Consider the following 21,935-nt stretch of genomic DNA (forward strand, 5'->3'; position numbering starts at 1 on the left):
CCAGGGGCCTAGCATGATCATTTCCCTACATGCAATGGGGCTTTTTACAGCTACAGTGTGTTCCTGCATGGAAGCCAACCTGTACTAATGCAATGCATGCCAAGTGCACTGTCATATTTCACAATGTGAAAAAGTATTGTCGCACAGAATTTGGAACTTTAAAACACTGCCTGCCGACCTTAATATTCTTATTTCTATGACATGAACTTATTCCAACTCAGCAATGGGAGTTTTAACTCACTGATATGAATTAGGAGTAGGAGTATATCTGTAAGCTGGAAATCATGATCCTCTTCCAGCAGATATTGATTGGAGTAGCAGAAAATCCATAGTGGCTGATTTGTGAACCATTACATTTTGAACCCAAAGCTCATAATGCTCATATTCACAGCTTTACCCTGTGCTGATGTCGGTGAGGGTGGGATAAAGAGGCAGGGGGTTAGGGCATTAGATGCTGAGGGGTTAGAGGCAGGCTGTTGGAGAATGAGGGAAAAGCGTTGGAGGGATTGAACATCATTAAACAAATCAATTCAACTCTATTTGGAAGATTGCCCACACATGCAATAAAACAATGAGGGAAATGCACAAGAGGAACAGTTTGCTATTATCATATTTATAAGTCGGTTGTAATTTATCTTCAAATATATCGACAGAATGCAAAACGGTACAGCCAGGGCTTATCATCCCTCAGCTACAGCTCCTCATTTTATACAGTCAATGAACACTGCTAGCACTCTGCTTATATTATAGCTATCACCTTTAGAGAAAGACATGTGACTAATGTAAGCCATAAACATAGTATAACATAACTATTCACTTGTGCTATACACAAACACACCCACACACACACACATATATATATTTATTTTCGCATTCTGTTGTTTTTCATTTGGAGATATAAAGGTTTGTTGACATCGAGCATTTAACTAAAATAACTCCATGCGTTTTCTTAAACCATGTGTTGTTTTTATTTCACGTCACCCCTGTGGAATCTGGAAATATTGTGGTTTTGAACAAGTGGACCTGTTCATACTGTACCCCAGCCCCTACCTTAAGATGTATTTCCTAGCTACATCACTCCAGCCTTGTTCCCTGTTCTTCTGGTCAGCCACAGGTCACTTCACACAGCTGCCTCACTTTATGCTGTATTAAACTGCCATCACACTGAAAATTTAAAGTTTTTCATGCACATAACAAGATTTTAGTTCTCTGTCATCCTCACCATTTTCCATATGCCAGGTAGCTCTCATGTAAGCTGAATATGACCCTGCCAGTCAGGGGGAAAAATGGCGACAACAAAATTCTGAAGTGATGAAATGATAATTAGCCATTTCTAAAATAAGGAGCCATTACGCCAGAGGTGTCAGAAAAGTCATGAAGAGACATTAATCACAGCCTGCATCACACATTCTCAGGTACATATGCCCGTCTCTCGAGCGTCCCCTTAACACCACATGCATGTACAAACTGTGGAAAGCCTCTAGGGAAGCACTAATATGTTTTTCATACACATTTTGATTTCATCCTACGGCGAGCCGCAAATGAAAATTGCATCGGACTCACAGAAAGCCATTGAGATGTGCTGGATGTCGTCCATCTGTCCACAGTAATTGAGCAAGTCTTTTTTTGGGGGGAGGGGGGGGGGGCACTGAAAAGCCGGTCACGCAACAGTCGAGCCATTTGCTGCACCGGTACTTTTAGAAACAAGAAGTATATTGTTACAGTAAATGCTTCACTCTATAATTATGTAGCGGTTATTGTTCTCTTCTTTTCATCACTTTGAATTGTTGTTTCAAATGGATTTCTAACAAACTGGTCACAAGCAGATGAGATGTATGAATCTATTTCATTGTGAAACTAGTAAATACTGGTGAAAATGATCACTGGGGCCGTCGTGATTATTAATACTGCTGTTTTCGTGCCGCATATTCTCCATGCACAGAGAAAGGATATGTTGATGACAAGGTCAAAGCCAGTTCTCACCCTCTAGCTTCCAGCTCCTCAGATAAAAAAAAGACAGAGCTGTTCGACAAGCATTTTAACAAATTCCATCAGTCTCAAAAACAGTTTCAAAACTCAGTTTAGACTAATTCAATTATGGGCCAGGGCTGGTTCTGTCCTGAAAGTCCAACTAAATTGAAACCAAATAACAATGACATGATCTGACCGGAATCACTGCTGTGATCAAAATGTGCTTCCCTTTGCAATGAGAACAACGTGATTGTTAGACGAGCTGCCACGTTCACATTCTGTATCCCCCGTGAGTCATTGTAGTGCTCACTGATGGAGAACCACTGATACGATCTAAAACATCCCTTCAGAAATCCGGTGAAGCGGCCTGATCCGCAGGATATATTTTCCCGGCTTCTTCCAAGATGTGTTGAGTGGCGTCCTAATCAAAAATCAATGTGCCCACTTGAGTAGGCCCACAAGGCTTCTGTAGCGGGTTATGTAATCTGATAATATCAATCATAACTGTGTTAGAGGCAATCCATCTGACTTTCACAGGACTGGGGTCAGTGAGTAGGGGGACGGCAGGGTGAGGGAGCGTTGGCCTCCCATGCCATCAATTACCACTTATTATGGGGGCTTACTCTGCCAGAGAGCTGCGTAGCCCCCCTACCATAAATAATATTAACAGGACCAGCCTCATCAATCAATACCAGCACAGTTGTATTGCTCCAGCCTAAATGGCGGCTGCCATGGCTCTCCAGCCTCGATCAATGACCATGGCTCCTCCAGACGAGCACATAAGGGTAAATCTAGCTCTGTTTGAGCCCTGGGGTCTTCAGCCTGCCTTTCCCCTGCTACTCCAGCGTTTTTTCTTTTTATCCCCATACTCTGCGACTGCCTGTCTCTGTCTCGCTTCTCTTATGTTGAGTACCCCACCATCACCACCATCTGAAGCGGCTGCTTACTGCCGCTGCTGCTGCTGCAATCTCTGCCAAGCTCATGCAAGCTGGCTTGTTAACAGTATGAAACGCACACACGGAGGAAGTGTCAGAAAAGTGTCTGAAAGAGTGATTATGTAGAATTAATGAGTTATTTAATGATTCCCCTTCCTCCACCCTCTACCTCCTTCCACTTTTGCTGTGCGATATCCTGGTGTTGGGGATGTGGTGCGAAGAAGAGCATATTGATGCATCTCATCGCAGCCAACGGAAGCAGGCGGGTGGTGGGTCACGGTTGTGCGAAGTGATGCGCTACTTTTCCTGTCGCAAGTACAGCAATGCCATTCCATTTCGCCCGCCACCACGTTCACCTTAAATACAAATGTATGGGCTGGTTCTTTAGCTACAGGCGGGGGGTCGAGATGGGCTGCATCGGTTCAGCAGGGTGGGTTGGTATTAGGCGCATAATTACGGAAGCAAATAATTAGCGAGCAGAGTGCAAAGCAAGATTAATTAGCCTCATCATCTGCCTGTGACCTTAGCTCTCGCGAATCATTCCCTGCTTGACCAGCTCTGCCATAAGCGAATAATTCTCCCAGGGACTGAGCACTCCATGCACAGCAACCAGAGAGAGAGTAAGTGGCGTCGGCAACCTTTGCCTTGTGACTGTTATTTGGCTGGCTACAGCCCATGTGTCATTGTTAGATATGAAAACACTCCCTTGCGTGTGGGCCGCAGCTGTGAAGAAGTATTTGTCGGGTAGAAATACAATATGTTTGGTTCCTAAATGATCTAACGGTGCTTAAGTATTTTTCAAATAGAAGTTTTTAGTGTTCGGTCTGACTTTTCAAATCATTAAGTCGAAAACAATAATGGCAACCCGCTGTTTGTGTCACGTGGTTTAAGCATCTCATTACCAGACTTGGTGGAACTGAGGATTAACCTTTTTCTACGGCTCACTGTTTTCTCCCCATGTTAAAGAACTGACCCTTGTGGTTGTTGTGATATTGTAATAGATTAAACTATAACGTTAGCTTTTCATCATATCTTATTCCTCCATCTTGTTCGTATTTTATTTTTCTAACCCATTACTCCTGTCTGATCGGTTCATTTAATCAACCACGAAATCCCAAACTGAATTCCACCCTAACTCTGTTTAAGGAACTATTGTAAATGGAGAGCGTTCTGTTTCAGTGTCTTTGCTTTCGCTGTATTCTTGTACCTTCACCAGGGAAAATGAGCACAGTCCAACCTCAGCAGTGACTTCAAATGCTGGCCTTACACTGACCTGCAGACTTCAAAGCTCGATCAAGCCTTCCCCAGACAAGGAATTCTGTGGTTCAGGCAATTTGTTAAACAGGAGAGAGGTTTAGTTTGATTTGGGAGTGAAAGGATGTTTCAGTAGTCCTGGCTAACCCGGAGCTCAGCCACTCAGGACCTGAAAGAAGCACTGGGGATCCATCACCACCATAGAAAAAAACAAAACACTGATGCTGCTTGGCTGAGAAAAAAAACGGCATTGCTTTTTTCCCAGAGAAGACAAATAATTATGGCCATACTATACTTTAAAGTGTGATTGTTACGTTAGATACATGCTGCATTTGTCTAAATATTGACAATGTCCATTTCAGTAGTTACCAAATTCCATAAAATTTCGAATTAACACGGTTGTTTAGATGGTTTGATAGCCACTCATTGTCTATTCTCACTTTCTATCATTTTAGTCCACCGACATCATGGCAATCATGAAAAACCAACCACATTTATTTTTTACTGGAGAAAGTTTTTACATATACAGTCATAATAAGTCTTCAGGTCCTGCATGCAGGGCACAAACTCCGGTTAGCAGCCTGAGAAAAAGAGAAGGATAAAGGAATAAGGACTGAAATGGGGCAATGGTGGGGGTGGGGATCTTATTAAGGCTCTTTGCCAGCTATGGAACAATAAACATCCATTGGTGGAGTCACAGAAAGATGCGCTCCTTGTTCACAGTATGGGCCCTGGTCTCATCTAAATGCCTTCTCTGTGGAATACAAGCTTCAACTGACTCACTGACTTTGGTGTCAGCCAGACATGTCTGACTCGTATCAACCAGGCAGGCAGACAGTTTGCAAACAGTTGGTTTTCAAAAAAGTTGTAGACGTAAGAAACTAAATCACAATCAAAGTCATTTTGCATAGATGTTGTTTTCATGGTACATTAAATTCCCCTTCTTTGTGTCCTTATTTGAAATCATCCTGCAAATGGAAACAGTGCTTTCCTAAGATGACGTATTGCAGGCTCTGTTTTCAAGATGTTTCATTTTAACCATTTTCAGAAGAGAAAAAGTTCAAACCGCTCCGTCGATGAGTATGTACAGTTTGACATGAGCACTGTATTTACCGCCAGTAATCGTCACAGTTGGCTGAAACCTGTCAAGTTAAGATGTATGAGCGGTGGACATAATTTCATGGTAAAGATGGGAAATGTTATTGCTCTTTGATTATTGAACCATTTGGTGCGATTGCAAGAATCTTTACTCCGGATTCGCATTCAGGTTACACTCAATTATTTATGTGTACACCAAAACGATGTTTTGAAATCTGTCTCCCCTTTTAAACATCGTAAACAAAGGCTATCAATCATAACCCTCGACAGCTGTAATTGCTACCAGAAATAGCGTGTCGGCTCAGTCACTGCGGCATCGAGACATCGCTGAGGCTCACAGACGGTGCCAGTCTCATCAAACAACAAAGTGTCATGTTTAAGTGCATGGCGATCCGTTTTGATTTGTGTAAACTTTTTAACTGTTGTTTTTTTCCCGTTTTTATAGGAATTGATTTCCTAATTATCTTAGCCCTTTTATATTATGGGCAACTTGTGTGTCATCTTGGGCTTTCTGACCCAGTGAATTTGGCAGTCCGAAAAGTAGTTCTTGGTCTTGACTTTTCCACTCTTTGTGAGTTCTCTGTGGAAATGAACAACACAAAACTAGTCGACGATCCGTCACCGCTTTCCCATCCAGATGCACTGAATTATTTATTTTTAGTACTGTACTTCACATTTGCACTGCGTCGCCTTTCTGCATTTTCTCTGTAATTCAGTATCATATTGTAGCTTCTAATACCTCTCTCTCACTTTTCCTGATATCCCTTTGATCTGGTGGATGCTTCATGTTATTTACTTATTATATCACAGACTATACATAACCAGGCAAACAGACTTTAAATTCTCATTCTAATTTTAAATATTACACAAAAGTAAAGCGTATGACATCAGCAGATGGTAAGAATCATTTTCAAGAGGAGATGATTTGGTTTGTTAACCAGCCTGCATGTCTGTTTTGTCAAATGTAAAGAAACAGTTTTATTGCGTTACCTTGAGGCTTCTCTATCATACATACAGGAAGTTGATGGGCAAGTGGTGGCAGTAAGGGAGGAAGCAGAGCACAGCGCTCGCTGACTCCTTTCACATTGATGAATGGAGAGGCATAGATTTTATGGAGCTAGGCCGTATTGACCTGTGGCTGACATCTACTTTTTTGTTTCATAACATAATCAGCACTTGACACATGATTATAATAACCCAATGCAATTTACTGCATTCTCTGCAAACACATTGATTTTTTTGAACAGCTCCCAAAACCAATTACATTATTATTGCCGCATAATTAGCGTACACATTACTAAATTACTGACAGATTAAAAGTGAAATAGCAGAGTTCATACCCTGCCCAAATAACTGCCAGAGAGGAAATTAATATGGATTCAAAAGGTCCTCAGAGGCACGAGCAGTAAAAGGGGGGGGGGGGGGGGGAAAGCAACAATCTATAAGGCATGCTTGCATAAGGATATCCTCTCTGCAGGCTCGCCAGGTGTTGGTTTCAGCAGGGGCATTCAGGCCCAGGTAATTAATATGGTCTTTAATTAGATTTGCATATGAATATCGATAGGCTCTGCTCCTATGGGGAGGGTTACAGTACTCTCAGTTTGTGCGAGACTACTGAGGTTATCCATGCTTATCGCCTCATTATCAAAGCCCCCCATTCAAGCTAGCTGGCAAGCAAACGTCACAGTATAGGTGTGGATGAGTTGCCTTTAGCTGACTTTTGCATAATTATTGCAGTATAGCCGCTCTCATTTGGAGATCGACGAAGAAGCGTAGTTCCTGCTGGAAACCGTTGATCTGTCCATCTTTACTGCACCTCACCTCCAGTGACAGAAGGTAGGTGGCTGGCAGATGAGCTGCTGGACGGCACACTAACTTTTCAGCAGAAATGTATTGCTCTGACCTTTGATGTCCACATTGATCCAATGTACTGAGTGGCCATTTGCCCAGAAACAAACATATATAATTGGTATTGGGTTCCAATGGTGCTCTTTCAACGTCTTGGGGATTCTTTGCAGCAATATAAATCAATTCACACTTATAGACACAATATGGATGCATTACTGCTGACTGGTCGTTTGAGGATGGCTGAGAGGTTAGAATTCAATAGACCCTGATCAGGCACAACCAATCTATCTTCTACACTTCTCAACTTCTCGTACACCGGAGCTCGAGATGTAATCATGAATTTTACTTTAAGTGTTTTTATCTGACATGTTGTTTTGATTATTTTTAGAAGCACATATTGAAAAAGCAGCTTGAAGAAGTGTTGGTGAGCAGGTGCTCTATGAACAAAATGAGATATTTAGAATTCCCATGTTTAACACCTCCATGATACGTGTGTGGCCTGCTGTCCACAGGTGTAGTTGACGCCTCATTATACATAAATTACTGAATTATCTTAAGAAAACAAGCGACTGTGAACATATGGTTGAAAAGAAGCGTATTCTCATTCCACACACAAAAGGTCTGAGTTGTACACTTGCCTTTCTAAAATCCTGAAAATGTTATGAGGTGTTACATATGCACAATGTGATACATGTTGGATTGTTTGAGCTGTTTGCTGCTTAAAATACTGATTCCACCTCAGAATTAGCATGGATCAGTGCCTGATGCCTTTCTCTGTTTACAGCCTCATAAATGATCACTTTGCATGGAGTCAGGAAAACAAACATTGCTTGAGCACCAGATCTTTACAAATCTCCGAGGTTCTGAAGTTACATGCTGGACGTTACTGCAGGAAAAAACAAATACATTTAGACATCTCCCAAACGCTGAATAATACATTTAAATAATTCCCCCACTTTCCACTTAAAGATATTGATCCTCCTCATTTTCCCAACATCTCCTGAGCCCTCTGGTCTTGTTGGTTTTCATATCAGTCTTTGAAGTTGGCTGAATAGACCCAGAGTAAAGATCTTAATTCTCCTTGAAGTGCTGCTTGGCTGCTGTGTATGTGTGTGTATGTGTGATGTGGGTTTACCGAGGGGGACTACAGTAGAATCTCTTCATCGTCCTGAGCGTCTCTTAGTGCTGTGGGACTTAGCACTCTAGTATAACAAATGGCTGCGTTGCTTTACCACATCAGGAAAAAAAGACTTCTAGAAACCCAAAATGTGCATTACCTCACAAAGTCCATTGCAAAGGAAGACGTAAGGTTACTGCTGAGGCTTAAATGAAAGTCATGGATGAGACCAGCTCAAATTCTCAAAAATATCTATACTTTTATCAAAGAAAGAATCTTCTGATCTTGTTATGGACTCTGTTTTATGCCTCTTATGTTGGTGCTTACCCTACAGTTTCACAGTGCTATTCTGTTATGAATGTAACAGAATACTGTAAAAGCAGCACTTAATATTAATTGCACATTCATGGCATATTTAGTCCAATTCTGTAGTTAACATTTGAGTGCATTTTAATTGCATTCTTTAGTAATCAAAAAATGCACACGGTCTTTCGTGGTTTTGATCGAGAAAACAAAGAAAAGTGCTATTTTGTAACTCTGAAGCCTGTATCCAGGGTAACAACACTGTTTTATTGGTCAGTGTTGCTACCTGTCCACCATGCAGCCCTGCTGTTTACTCAGCTGGAGGGCCTCTGTCTCCAGTGTAAGGTCAACAGGTCACTAAATATTTCATTTCCCAAGTAAAACATGCTTCCCCTCGTCAGCTGAAAAAAAAGAAACAGATCACAGTGATGAATGTGCAATCAGGCTGATTAAGTCGTTATTAGTTGTCCACGGGATGCACCGAAGGAAATGAGGGCAAGAACGAAAGCGGTTGTTTATACGTCTGGTGGTCAGAGTTATGAATGTGATGGGAGGAAGAGGCCTCCGTGAACTTTTAGCTCTCCAAGTTAGTGATTTGTGATTTGAAGTGGAGTTATGACGCTGACATGCAGCGCTTGTTGCCATTGTCTCGGTCTTCCTCATCCAGTCATGGAGGTGGTTTCATCCAAAGCACCAATGAGTGACCCATGTGGTTATTAAACCCCCAAACACTCTTTCTGGTCCCATCAGTCTACCAACTTCCCTCAAACTTTTCTCTCCATACTTTTCTTTCATTGTCTTTTCTTTCGCCAGCAGATGGTGCTGCAATCTCTTTACCCAGCGTCGACAGTGGAGCGAGACAACATATGCTCTCAGGGTCTCACACGGATATGCACCGCACACTTTTAAAAGAAAAAAAAGTCCGGCTTAGTTCCTGAATGTTTGTTGAAATAAGTGGAGATTTCCTGGTTTTCTTTTTGCAGGAAAAAAAAAGAAAAGAAAGAAGCAAAGTTTCTTTATAGGATGAGCTCGGGGTGTTCTAGCAATTGCCCTTACTTGTGCTCCAGCTCTTTTTTTCCCCCTCGCTGAGTAGGAACAGACAATGTTTTCCATTCCAGTTGCCTCTTACAGTTGCAGAGAGGGTGCCGGTGGGCTCAGTGTTGTGGAACATGGTGGGTAGGATGACTGAGCCAAATATCACAGCTAGCATGGATGGTGGGAGGCATTGTGGACGTAAGTAAGAGCAGCACTAACATCTTTCTTAATAAGTGGACTGAGAGGAGAGGGCGAGTAGAGAGCGTGCTGCATCTCTTGTAAAGAGGTTAATAATTAAGCTTATGAGCATCTGCCAGGGCCTTGTTGTTTCTAATTGAAGAAATAGGTTCTGTTGATGTCACAGCTAAATATATTCAAATGAGCATTTTAATTTTAAACTTTTATTTTGATCATTATTATTATTCAGTCAATGTTTTTTTTTGTAGAACACCTGTGACTTCAAATGGATTGCATTAGTTTTTCACACCATTAGGGGAGGTGTAGGCTGACCAGGAGAAGATAAGTGTGTGTGTGTGTGTGTGTGTGTGTGTGTGTGTGTGTGTGTAGGTGTGTGTGTGTGTGTGTGTGTGTGTGTGTGTGTGTGTGTGTGTTTTGGGGGTTGGGGGCCAGAGGTGGGGGACCGTAGCGTGTAAGCTATTGAAAGGAGGAATGTGAGAGAGCATTATTGCCCACACTTCATGTGAATGGAAAAGGGGTTAAAGAAATGACAGCGTACAGTGGGTGGTAGGGCCTCAGTGCAGCCTGGGAGGAAATGGAATGAGAAAGTGCAGTCAGGCAGACCACTCATTCACCATGACAAATGGGAGAGGCCTCGGCCAAGGGGATACCTGATACCCCACGGTGGGCTGTGTGCACCTGCCTGGGCTCCATGTGCACCAAAGTGCAAATAAACCTCAGCCACTTGTAGCAGCACACCCCCATTCATTGCATAATTAGATATTAATAATGGAGGTGTTAGGATTAATGTGGTTGGAAATGATGAATAAAATGTAGATATGATTTCACTCTTTTTTCTTTTCAATGAGTAGTAGGCCTACCTGCTACTTATTTTTAAAAGTTACACTGTGTGAAAAAAATAAACATGCAATGAATGCATGGACTAAAAGACATATCAATGTAAATGTGTAATGTATACATATTCTTACAATTAAACACTATCACTATTCTGTTTCATATACTAATAGTTATATTATTAGTGTTAAAAAAATACTTAACAGAGAAATTACAGGAAATGTAATCGGTTATGGAATAAACTGATATATATGCAGCCGTGACTCAGAATGTACCATAAAAACAAAACAATAAATGAGCGAATATATATGTTCTAAAACACTTGAATCAGGAGTCTTTGCATCTGAAACTAAAAACCTGGAAGAATACGACGAATGGTTAATGCAATCCTGTTGCTCTGTTGGTTTTTAGGAAATGTTTTGGCATATTTACGCATCATTAGAAAACACTTAGTCGCCCAAAGACGAGACAGATCGAGGAATTAATTCTCTCAATAAATTACAGTAAATATTTTTGGCGGTTTCTCTTTTTCCAAATCTAACAAAGGTTTTAACACCGTGTAGTTTACATCACAATATAGCAAAATAACAAAACAAATAAAGAAATTGATTCATTGCAATCATTTGCAATTTGTTACTGACAAATAATTATTTGCGTTCCATTATTTTAATAGAAGTAAGAAATAAAACTTCATTAAGCTTGATAAATCTTCATCCCAGTACAGGTCGAAAAGCGTCTATATGCTCACAATGAGTCAATGAGTGTTTCAACAGGAGGTCACAAGCCGCATGTCATGAGGTTTCCATCTAAATTAAGCCGTATATCAAATTGTGGCATATTAAATCTTAGGGAACTGGTCAGAATTAGAGGTGTACTGCTATAATCCAATTGCGTAAGAGGACAGAACAAGAGACATGCGTCGATGGCGGAGAAGCAGTCTTCACATATCGCCACACGTGCTTCAGGAAGGCTACTCCGCCTCGAAGCTGTCACTCTTCCTCCAGCGTCCAGGAAGGATTACTGACCTTCTCCCATGCAGGCAGATGAGCTGCGGTCACTCTAACACTGGTCAGTCTGTGGCGTCGGGGTGCAATGCAGCGTGCCATGAAAATACTCAATCTCCTCTCCCATTTCAGTGTTTAGATTGGGCTGTGGAAGGACCGCAGGCTGACAGTAGGAGAGGAGAAGAATAACATTCAGTTTTTCTCTGGCCAAACATGAGCTCACTCCTCTGGTTCTGTATTTGACTTTGTATTCCATCCTCACAACAGAGAGACGGTATTATATCACTTCTTTACATTGCCGTGATTTATATTTGCACAGTATTGAGTCGCATTTATAGATGCTTAAGTAACAGTATAATAGGAAGTAAAGTGGCAGTCCCTCCACCAAGTACATTATTAACACCTGAGAACATTACATTATCACACTTAAACCGCAGCAAATTAAACAAAAAAAAACAAAAAACAGAAAATAGTTATCTCTGTTTGGCTAATGTGACCACTGGCTAAACAGTGTTTGTTAAATTGTAAGCGAGCTTCACCATTAACGTATAGTGTAAAGCATCATCTCTGTTACTGTGGTTACCTTCAGTCAAATAACGAGCTGGGGTGTCACGAGCACGATGATGTGGAACGATGATTCAACTGAGGTTTCCCAACATATTATATGTTCTACTGCTTTACTGGTTGCTCTGTCTGTATGTTGGTCAGTGTTGTAGTAGTTTAGCAGATCAATCTCTGAAAAGTCACTGCTGTCACTATTTCCTGCTGCAGAGGACAGGACTGGAACAGCTGAGCATTCACAGTACCGGTAAATACTGCTCCCACCTTAACAGGTGGATGGGAGAAAACAGAACTGATTGTCTCCTATTCATTCTAATCCTTTAATTTAAGACCTTTGTGATTGTTATTTTAGGATAAAAATATTACCATTAAAAGGGTAAAGTTCATTTTAAAAAGGAGTCTGTGGGTTTGCTTTTCCTTTCATTTATTTTGGACTTATGTGTGCTCTGCATTGTACACAAATGATTTCCCATGTATACCAGCAGTGTTACAAGCCTGCCAACACATGGCTCATCAGGAGAGAGAGCATTCTCCCGGAGAAAAACCTTCTCCTCTCTGTGTGGAGTTTGTATCGTCTCCTCACTCATGTATGTGTGAGTTTCCTCAGATAGCCCCCCCCCCCCCCCCCCCCCACAGAACAAGACAGACATGCATGTTGGATTTTCTAGAATACTTTTAAATTGCCCTTGAACTGTTGCTTCGCTACGACTGCCCGCTCCTACATAGTCAGCAATGGTGGCTGTATTTAGCCTTGCACTGTTATCAGTGTGTGGTATTTCTATGCATTTGCCATCACGCTAGCACCGAGTGCGTTTGTATTCCTGTGCGAAGCATCTGGGTTAATCTCATATTAGTCAAGAAGGATAATTCTCACAAACCGCCTTAGACTTGTGTCACAGAACTATGCTCTACATTAAAGGCATGGCGTCACTGGATTACTCCGTATCACGTTAGAGAGTCAATAATAGAGAGGTTGTAAAATATATTTCCAGTTTGTTATTCACAGATTCATATGCTTGGAATACCTCGAAAGCACTTGAAAAAAGCATCTGACGTTGTGAAGATCTCAACTTTGAGAGCATTGAATTCCTAGAATGAAGAGCCGGCATGAGTGCACGCATAAAATTAGATTAAGCACCCAATAGCCTTTACGTTGGTAGTCATAAAGTTTGTATAATTAATTAGAAATTTAATTAGACTCTAATTTGAAATTCCCATAAGTGAATTTATGTTATTAAGTTTAATGTTTTGATTTTACAGCCCTCACTTTGTGTCCTGAATGTTGCTCATCATTGGTCCTGTGTGCAGCTATATGCACAGTGTGTACATGTACTGTACTGTAAGTATTGATGTTATTTGGTGTGTCCTGTGCTTTGCATTATTCAGTTGCACATTCCTCGTCCGTTGCACACACGCCGCACTATCTCCCAGTTTCTCTGTTTTATTTTCATACCGGAATGTGTTGATTTGTGGAGGAGCAGCGGGTGGCAGGGCCATCTGTTGCACTAATGCCCGACACTGTAAACAATATGTTTTGAATTAAGATTTGACCTTGGAATAAGCCTGATCTTATTTATAAATCATAGAGAGTTAAATATGCTTTGTAAGTAGATTAGGTCATCTGGAGCCCCGCCCCCCCCCCCCCCCTCTCTCTCTTTCAGCAGCGAGGGTGTAGAGATGTAATCCAAATTCATAATCCAATGATTCTTACAAGCTGTTTTGTGTTGTTAAATACTGGGTATTTGTGTTGATTAATATCATTCTAATCTCCTTTAAACTGCCAGTTGCTGTCTGGTTCACAGCTATCTTGTTTATTGCTTGCTCTCTACTCTTTACTACTCGTCTTTACTGTAGGCTGGGAAGTTAAATGTGACGAGGCCCACTGACTTCATGGATGCTGCTGAACCATAGATACGTCTACTGATGTTTGAGGCTGGACTTTCATGAATTTATTAAGTCGTTTTTCAAATGCATCTTAAGGATTTTTCTAGTTTTTGTCCAATGTTTAAAGTTCTGCTAACACCTGCTGATCGTCCTCTTGTTAAACTTTGTAAAAACACGTTCTCAGAATGAGTAAGCGCAACATTTTGGCAGAAAGTTTTACAAACCTCAGGCAGCTCTTTCCAGCCACCGCTTTTTGAAAAGCAGGATCTTTGAGAAACGTGTTACAGTGACGAACCCACTTCACTGAGGAATTTTATGTCTATTTCCTGAAATCATCATCTAATTTTTCTAAATGAATTCGCCACAATTAACTCTAAATATATTGTAATTTTTTAAAGAGATTAAGCTATAAAACATAAAAATATTTGAGTGGGATATGTAGAGAAATATCTTTTTCTATCACAATAAAATCATTTGGAAAATGTATGACAAATTCTAATTGTTGTAAATTTTAAGGATTCAAGGGAAAAGGGAAAACTGATTTTTCTGTGTACTTGTTTGTATATCTACTGTGTATATGGGTCTGCATTTGCAATTCTTTTTATTGTTTCTAAAAAAAATACACATGAAGATTTATACTCTTCCAATGATGCAGGTGAAGCTGTGTGTGTGTGTGTGTGTGTGTGTGTGTGTGTGTGTGTGTGTGTGTGTGTGTGTGTTAATGTGTGTGTTTGTGCATGTTTGTTGTCAGCTACATATAAGAAAAACAGGGCTTAGTAAAATGTTCAGACAAACAGGTGGTTCTGAGAATATTCTACTAATAGGTGTTTACTGTCATTTCTAATTTGCAATAATTGACTCGTCGTAAAGCTTAGTCTGATTTATATCCTTGCTATTTTTATTTAGTTTTCTTCTAAGTGGATTCTGCTTCCAGAAGATTTGGTTAGCGCTCAGACTTGCATGTCCAATATTATTAGTTGCTATGAGTTCAGCCCTTGCAAATCTGTTAATGCATAAGACCATAAGAGCTTCTTATGTTCCAAGCCAGGTCAGAGTGAAGACACATCAGATTAATATTTGATCATGCAGAAGGGCCCTTAATCAGATTTGCTTATTCCCTTAGCTGAGTGCTCTGCAGCAATTATCATAATTGTTGCGCTAAACATGCTTGTCTTTACGGCTGGTGGTTGGACGTGAGCGTGCGCCGTGAGAGGGGGATTCTAGCACCAAACCTAATTAATGCAGGATGGATGGCTGGCCCTGCTGAGGGAGCAGGAGGATATAGGGGAGAGGAAGGGGAGGGCAATGGGCAGGGACACTGGTCCAACCCACAGCCACTGATATAGCCTAGGGCAGGAAACTCAACTCCAGCCACCTGGAGCTCCTGAGGACAGGCTCTCCCCATGCTGTAATCCCCCCCTCAGCCAGGCCACCAGCTCCAGCTGATATGTGGGGAGTCTGAACTGCACTATTCATAGATTCCCTGGGCTTGTCGATTTCAGGTTTTCTCCAGTTCATCTTTCTCTCTCCTCTTCTATCTGACCTGGGGATGGAAATCATATTTTTAGATAATGCTGAAAGTGTGTGAAATACTCAGTATGATATTGTATTCCTCTTTATTTAATTAAGGTTTAATTTGTATTTGAAGAAAGTCCAAAATGTTCCTTGGTATCTACTTATTAGGACCCTGGAGAGACTTATTGGAAATATACATTATTTTCATGGGTTTATGGAAGCATACTGTAGGTTTAAATATAACCATAAATTAAAGGAAAGTTCCTAGATATTAGGTTACAGTTGACAGAACAAAATATGGTGAACAAAATAACATAAAACACAAGAACAATGTGATCAAATTTAAGATTTCATCATAACTATTTTGATGAAAATGGTTCACCGCAAGGTCTGTGGGTTTAATCAAAGAATTGTTTCTGGAAAGACAGACAGAAAATAATAAATATTTGAATTGCTAAGAAAGTGGAAATTATGTGTTTTTCTTCTTTTTTTCTTTTTAGTAATATGTGTAAACTGTGAACATGACCCTTTAATTAAGCAGAAGTGTGACAATATGCGTTTGACGGTTCTTTCAAAGAGGGACACACAAACACACACACTCTCTCTCACGCTCACACACATGTGTTTTTTATATTGGATTTGAAATGCATCCTTCTAATAGTGCCATCCTAATATGTGGGGCAAGTTGTCAAAACACAACTATTGATTTATGTCTTGAATTGTAAACAGTTGAAAAGTTGTATTCCATAATGACATATGTGAAGAAAAAAACCTTTCAGTCAAGGAAATACACAAAACTACTATTCTAATATTTAAAGAACTGCAGAGAACTCAAGTACATGTTTTCCAAAATATAATTTCACAAAACAGACTTCCTGTAGTAAAGATATTTAGAATTTCAATTTAAAACTTGAAAACATGGACACAACAAAATAGTCTATATATTGGAATGAATCCACAACATTATACCTTTTTGGACAGAATTTTCTATGATTTTTTTATTTCAAATGGAATTAGGGAAGTAAAATGTTTGAAATGAATATACAGCTTTCTGACATTATTCAGGTTATGAAGAATCTTTTTGTGTTGCAGTGTTTTTCTGAAGATATTTTGGACGGAAACATTTGTGACTCAGATCCTGTAAATATGTCGAACCAAAACAATAAAACGACCAAAGAAAAACTCTGCTGTGTGTCATCTTGATTGCTCTCTGATGAGTATGTTTTCAGTTAACCAGTTTGTCATAAGAATGTCTATCAAACAAATGAGCCTGTGGACCAGTTCTGTCTGTATGAAAGTCATCCATCCTGCTGGAGGCATGGCACTGCGCAAAGAAACACTAGGAGAGATGGTTCCCCATTAATCTACGTTGACTGGCTGGAAATTGCATCTTTGTAATGAGTATTAGGTGTGCATCTACATGAATTAAAGCTGAATGAGCTTCTGATTGATCACCTCCTCCCAAATGACGCTGCTTCCATGATCATTATTGTTTAAAAGTGACTAAATCATATCGGGATGATTAAAAGTCCCGTCTCTGAGGGTGGGGAAGATAAAGTGAAGACGCACTGTCTGAGAAATTGTGCTTCTATCCCCAAATTCTGTTTATATGGTTGTGGTGTGTTTCTTGTTGTGGTTGTGGATGTGTGGTCAAACAGGGCTTATATTTGAATCAATCAATTTAATTACCAAATTCAACAAGCGTAGAGGAATATAACATGAGTGTACATTGACCATTTTCTGAATTTTACAGCACACAAGGACACCAAGTACGAGGACAATATATGATGCAAAAGAATAGATAAATGAGGAGTAGATACACTGTATATTAATGCATCAGCTGTCAATATCTCAACCTCTAATTAAAAGATATTCATAATAAATGCCAATGGGCTTTATCTGTTTGTAACATGACTAATTGTTTTATGTGAGACATCCTGTGCTAGCTGTAGTTTGCTCTTTTGTTTCCACTGTTATTTTCCTTCACTTTACTTGTAAACAACAATAAAACACGACAACCTCACCTGAGCACTGAAGAGAAAATCCAGCTCCGCCTGCGAGTAGTGTACACATAACAACATGTCACACATTCAGCTATGATGGGGATGAGATTATTAGTTTATTTATTTTTTCCAACCTGACTACATGAAAGGTCTGTAAGGGTAAATAGAGTGCAAAGGTAATGTTTGAAGTCGGGACCAAAAAGTCCAGGTGTTTTTACAGGCGTTGTGGCATTTATGTGGTCGAAGCTATATGTCTGGAGTCGGCTACACAAAAGTGCTCGGCATCCCTGCCAGGTATTCGCTTACTTCATAAAGTACATTCAACTGTGAGCAGCTGATTTGCTGCAGTTTGAATCTCGGCTGTGAAATCTTCATTGTTTGGTCTCCTACTTCACTCTTATTGCAAGTGTTCACACGCATCCATTTTCCCAGTTCCCATCTTTTAAGATGTAAAGCATTATAAGGGAATCCGTTATTGTTTCAAGCATAACTCACAATTTCCCCGGTAACAGTTTGACACATGGGAAAATAAAGCGATTTGTTTTTTCGAAAAGATCCAGCTTCAGAAAAACAGCAGACCTCGTCACCTTGTGTCTCGACATATTTACTGTACCTGGACACACTAATGTTCCTCTGTAATGTCTTTCTGGTAATTATACTGCCAAGCAGCCTGTTGGGGTAATTATACTAAAAACACGCTCATTAGCAGCATCGAGATGTAAACCCTCAGAAGCCTCGCTGTCTTTCCCCCAGTGCACCCTCGGAAGGCAAGTTATTTGGCCAACTTCACCTCATATTAACTCTGTGCTCATTGCAGTGCATTGCAGTATCGTACCACTGCTTTCAGTTAGTCTGTTGCATTATAATGGCATTACATGTAGTCATTTTGAATTCTACGCTTCGCTTCACCAGACACAATATTGCCCCTTAACACTGGCTCAAAACTCATGCAAGCTTGTTAGCTTGTGGCTATGCAAAACAATTGGTTTAGATAAAGAATGCTAGCAATGCTAACAGGCTGTTTACTAATTATCTGAAGAGTAGCACCCGTAACCTATAGCACAAAAACAGTTTCCAATAATGTGACTCAACTGAAATGTAAAAGCATAAAAACCTGAGTGGAAACAGACATATTGCATAAATACGAGTTTCAGCAGATATTACTTCCACTATATGATGCTCTGTTTCACTGAACCACAAATGCTTTACTGAAACTTTTACAGAGAAATTGCTTAACTGTTGCTTAAACCATTTAGAGAAAAGACACAAAGCATGGGAGCTAAACATGCTCTGCTCATGCAAAATGGACATACTGCTCACCATAACAAACCAGCAAAGAAATTACAAGAGTAGAGAGCCCTGCATTGTCTGGCAATTTGCTCTCTGTAAATTATTCAGAGGAAAGGCTTTTTTTTTATGTCGGCAACTGTGTGTTTTCCTGTGACAAAGCTAGCCTCACCTAATAGTTTCACCGCGTCTGCCGTTTTATGACTGACATGGCAATAAGCAGATTGTCCAGATATTTATGCCATCTGCAGCTAGGAGAGATAATTAAAGTATATAAATTAATCAAGTGCAATTAATTAGAGGCTTTATGTTCACAGCAGTACATCTTTGCATGTATAATTTATATTTATTGATTTGTTTGGTTTCATTAGCCTATAAGATAACAGTGCAAATGCATTAGAGGGGAAAATGCACAATTAGCATGCGGTAAGGGCTGCTGGTAATTGATAGATCAGCGAGCACTCCCTGCAGATATAAAGCTGTGTAAACTGTCATAAGCAGTTACAATCGATGACTGATATTTCCCTCCATATCTCTCGCTTGATTAATGATGTTTTTGAAAGCAGCCCCCCCCCACACACACTTAATGGGACCCTGATAGGCATGCAGAATTTACTGTTTAATCAGGGGAAAGAATTTATTGCGGTCCAGAACCTCTGTCGTTGCTTGTGGAAATGTATGATTGGTCTCTGTAAGTGCTATGCTGATGTTATTTGCTCCCGTCAGCAGCCAATATGGCTGAGCATTAAGAGCTTTGTGCTTCCCAGTTGATTTTTCATTGACTGTGCTGCCATCGTTCATCACTGGCTGGTTTCCCTCCGTTCTGCAGAGCTGAGAGGAAAGCGAGCCCGGTAGTCAATAGCGGCCAATGTGTTCACAGCATTCCAGCGCTTCCTGCGGTGTCAACGGTGTGTAAGCTTTGCTCGACATGAGAGACACTTACTCACTTACCTGGTAATGAGGCGATATCCTCCTGTGAATCACATGCCAGAAACCTTAATATTTATGCATTTTGTGACATCAGAAATGTTTGTTGCATATCCTGCGGGCATGCACATACACAAAGTGTTTTTCCAAGAGCACAAGGCCATCGGGAAGTAGTGCCATGTGAGGAGTGCGTGTTCAGTAGGTGTTTGGCTGACAGTGAGAGGTATAGATGTATCGATAACTCTTTTGACATTCCTCTGATGTGATTTCATCTCTCACTAACCCTGTAATGGAAATTGGAGTCATCTGATTTGGGGATGTTGTCACTACGTGTTGCGTCATTGATAATTAATGTTGCTGTAGCCATATAAGTACACCAAAGAAGATGAGGTTTATAGGCACCGCATGTTGCATGGTTGGGAGCAGCGGCTGCTGACCTCTCCAGTCTCTCGATGTCATGTTCACTCTATACCTACAGTATTCTCTGGAAATGAGAGGCACAGGTGTGTGGCTTGGAACCGTGGTAAGTTAACCAGACGTTGTTGGTATACAGTATGGCACACAGTGTGTTTCAGGAGCTTCATCCTGCAGCTGGGTGCCAGACGTACATACATTTTTTTGCTCTGTGTCTCAGGCAATTTCCTCCCCTTATGTCACTGTAAATGCTTACAGAGACACCGCCCCCTATTTAAGGTTGGAGATATGCGCTGTAGAAGAGGAAGAAGCCATTTGCCTTCCGGTGATGTGTTCGAAATTGGGATCTTACTTTACACCTGCTGGTATCTACTCTCATTTCCAGCCCCCAGGGCAGCTCCTGAGGTGTTTTGTTGAGGACGGATCTTTGGCAAATTCGCTGAAAAGTTTACCGCCTGTACCTTTCTTTTGATTTAGCCAGCTTGATGAACGGATGGCAGACCATATTGTGTTGTAGCCCTCTAAAGCAAGAGGTGGGAAAATGGCTATGTTTGGAATATGAGGACGGTGGGTTACTGTGAATAATGCAAAAGATAGGTCTGTTGTCCCAGAGGACACGGTAACCGGAACCCTTTGACCTTTCTTCTCCGAGCCGTTGCTCGTCCCCGTACCGAGAGCTGAGATAACAGCTGGAGATGTTTGAGACTCGGCCCTCTCGTCTTGCTGTAGGAGCTGGTGGAGAGGTGGGCCGCCTGATAGCAGGGCCATATTGACCCTGCTGGACCGCCGCGGCCCTTAAACCCACAACAGGCTATCTGATTTCCTTCCAAGGGATCCCCAGAGAGTCGGAGCTTCCATTTTTCTTAAGTTGTGTATAAGTAAACTGCAGGACCTGGCTGGGAGGTCAAATCAATCTCTGCTATTTATTACATAGAAATGTGACACTCTGTCTTAAATGCTCCCGTCCCTTGTGATTTAGCCTCGTGTCTGCGTTGTGTCTGCAGAGCGAGTGTGTGTGTTTGTGTGTGTGTGCATGCCAGCGAGGTGGGAGCACGCGTTTTACGACCATTGTGCCAAATTGTCTTTTTCTCCGTCTTGTCTCTTGTAAACAAAGATGGGTTAATATGCTCTTTGAAGACAGTTTTATGTAAAGCTTTTAGCCCTGGTGTATGTATCATATTTACTGTAAGTACACTTCAAACACAGGGCAGACTAATGCAACGGGAATGAGTAAGGATCGTAGTCATGCACAGGTCAAATCTTGAACACACTGCCTAAATATGATCAGTATCTCATGCTAGTTCAGCGCGCTTTGACGCTCGTTCAGGTTATTTCTGTGTTAAGTTGTTCATTCAGTGCATGAAAATAGGACAGTGACACAGTCATTAGCCCCGAAAGGGGATGCAATCCTATTTCTGTGGGAAGCAGAGCTCTGTTTACTGCGTGACAATGTGATATTGTGTGGCTCATGCTGTCTTAATTGGAAACAGTCTCACCCCACAAAAGGTACATAAGACCCCTGATTTTGTGAGGCAAACTCCCCCCTCCCCTTTCCCACCCCATCACCCTCCTCCTCCTCCTCCTCCTTCCCTCTGAAGAGCAGCGAAGCCCCCTGAAGCATTTCCTTAATCCTCCGGAAGATCATGCTCTCCCCACTAAATATGGTACCTGTGGACAAACAATGGATTTTTCCACAATAATAAGTTGAAGATTTCATTATGAGTGGCTAATGGAGGAAGGGGTTTAG

The sequence above is a fragment of the Melanostigma gelatinosum genome (assembly GCF_949748355.1).
Source record: "Melanostigma gelatinosum genome assembly, chromosome: 2".
Classification (NCBI taxonomy): domain Eukaryota; kingdom Metazoa; phylum Chordata; class Actinopteri; order Perciformes; family Zoarcidae; genus Melanostigma; species Melanostigma gelatinosum.